We start from the raw sequence: 3,204 nt of genomic DNA, 5'->3' as shown, positions 1-3,204 counted from the left end.
ACAAGTATATTTGATGCAGTTTACATATAGAAGTAAAAACTCATGGTATAACAGTGTATTCACATTGAATACAAGTATATTCCATGCAGTTTACATATAGAAGTAAAAACTCATGGTATAACAGTGTATTCACATTGAATACAAGTATATTCGATGCAGTTTACATAAATAGAAAAAAAACTCATGGTATAACAGTGTATTCACATTGAATACAAGTATATTCGATGCAGTTTACATATAAGAAGTAAAAACTCATGGTATAACAGTGTATTCACATTGAATACAAGTATATTCGATGCAGTTTACATATAGAAGTAAAAACTCATGGTATAACAGTGTATTCACATTGAAATACAAGTATATTCGATGCAGTTTACATATAGAAGTAAAAACCTTTGGGTATAACAGTGTATTCACATTGAATACAAGTATATTCGATGCAGTTTACATATAGAAGTAAAAACTCATGGTATAACAGTGTATTCACATTGAATACAAGTATATTCCATGCAGTTTACATATAGAAGTAAAAACTCATGGTATAACAGTGTATTCACATTGAATACAAGTATATTCCATGCAGTTTACATATAGAAGTAAAAACTCATGGTATAACAGTGTATTCACATTGAATACAAGTATATTCCATGCAGTTTACATATAGAAGTAAAAACTCATGGTATAACAGTGTATTCACATTGAATACAAGTATATTCGATGCAGTTTACATATAGAAGTAAAAACTCATGGTATAACAGTGTATTCACATTGAATACAAGTATATTCCATGCAGCTTTACATATAGAAGTAAAAACTCATGGTATAACAGTGTATTCACATTGAATACAAGTATATTCGATGCAGTTTACATATAGAAGTAAAAACTCATGGTATAACAGTGTATTCACATTGAATACAAGTATATTCCATGCAGTTTACATATAGAAGTAAAAACTCATGGTATAACAGTGTATTCACATTGAATACAAGTATATTCGATGCAGTTTACATATAGAAGTAAAAACTCATGGTATAACAGTGTATTCACATTGAATACAAGTATATATTGATGCAGTTATACATATAGAAGTAAAAACTCATGGTATAACAGTGTATTCAACATTGAATACAAGTATATTCCATGCAGTTTACATATAGAAGTAAAAACTCATGGTATAACAGTGTATTCACATTGAATACAAGTATATTCGATGCAGTTTACATATAGAAGTAAAAACTCATGGTATAACAGTGTATTCACATTGAATACAAGTATATTCCATGCAGTTTACATATAGAAGTAAAAAACTCATGGTATAACAAGTGTATTCACATTGAATACAAGTATATTTGATGCTGCAGTTTACATATAGAAGTAAAAACTCATGGATATAACAGTGTATTCACATTGAATACAAGTATATTCCATGCTAGTTTACATATAGAAGTAAAAACTCATGGTATAACAGTGTATTCACATTGAATACAAGTATATTTCATGCAGTTTACATATAGAAGTAAAAACTCATGGTATAACAGTGTATTCACATTGAATACAAGTATATTCCATGCAGTTTACATATAGAAGTAAAAACTCATGGTATAACAGTGTATTCACATTGAATACAAGTATATTCCTGAGCAGTTTACATATAGAAGTAAAAACTCATGGTATAACAGTGTATTCACATTGAATACAAGTATATTCGATGCAGTTTACATATAGAAGTAAAAAATTCATGGTATAACAGTGTATTCACATTGAATACAAGTATATTTGATGCAGTTTACATATAGAAGTAAAAACTCATGGTATAACAGTGTATTCACATTGAATACAAGTATATTCCATGCAGTTTACATATAGAAGTAAAAACTCATGGTATAACAGTGTATTCACATTGAATACAAGTATATTCCATGCAGTTTACATATAGAAGTAAAAACCCATGGTATAACAGTGTATTCACATTGAATACAAGTATATTCCATGCAGTTTACATATAGAAGTAAAAACTCATGGTATAACAGTGTATTCACATTGAATACAAGTATATTCGATGCAGTTTACATATAGAAGTAAAAACTCATGGTATAACAGTGTATTCACATTGAATACAAGTATATTCCATGCCAGTTTACATATAAGAAGTAAAAACTCATGGTATAACAGTGTATTCACATTGAATACAAGTACATATTTGATGCAGTTTACATATAGAAGTAAAAACTCATGGTATAACAGTGTATTCACATTGAATACAAGTATATTCGATGCAGTTTACATATAGAAGTAAAAACTCATGGTATAACAGTGTATTCACATTGAATACAAGTATATTCCATGCAGTTTACATATAGAAGTAAAAACTCATGGTATAACAGTGTATTCACATTGAATACAAGTATATTCCATGCAGTTTACATATAGAAGTAAAAACTCATGGTATAACAGTGTATTCACATTGAATACAAGTATATTTGCATGCAGTTTACATATAGAAGTAAAAACTCATGGTATAACAGTGTATTCACATTGAATACAAGTATATTCCGATGCAGTTTACATATAGAAGTAAAAACTCATGGTATAACAGTGTATTCACATTGAATACAAGTATATTCCATGCAGTTTACATATAGAAGTAAAAACTCATGGTATAACAGTGTATTCACATTGAATACAAGTATATTCGATGCAGTTTACATATAAGAAGTAAAAACTCATGGTATAACAGTGTATTCACATTGAATACAAGTATATTCCATGCAGTTTACATATAGAAGTAAAAACTCATGGTATAACAGTGTATTCACATTGAATACAAGTATATTCGATGCAGTTTACATATAGAAGTAAAAACTCATGGTATAACAGTGTATTCACATTGAATACAAGTATATTTCGATGCAGTTTACATATAGAAGTAAAAACTCATGGTATAACAGTGTATTCACATTGAATACAAGTATATTCGATGCAGTTTACATATAGAAGTAAAAACTCATGGTATAACAGTGTATTCACATTGAATACAAGTATATTCCATGCAGTTTACATATAGAAGTAAAAACTCATGGTATAACAGTGTATTCACATTGAATACAAGTATATTCGATGCAGTTTACATATAGAAGTAAAAACCATGAGGTATAACAGTGTATTCACATTGAATACAAGTATATTCCATGCAGTTTACATAT

This window comes from Daphnia magna, unplaced genomic scaffold (genome assembly GCF_020631705.1).
Source record: "Daphnia magna isolate NIES unplaced genomic scaffold, ASM2063170v1.1 Dm_contigs393, whole genome shotgun sequence".
NCBI lineage: Eukaryota > Metazoa > Arthropoda > Branchiopoda > Diplostraca > Daphniidae > Daphnia > Daphnia magna.
The sequence above is the reverse complement of the archived record's forward strand: the minus strand, read 5'-3'. Positions refer to the sequence as shown.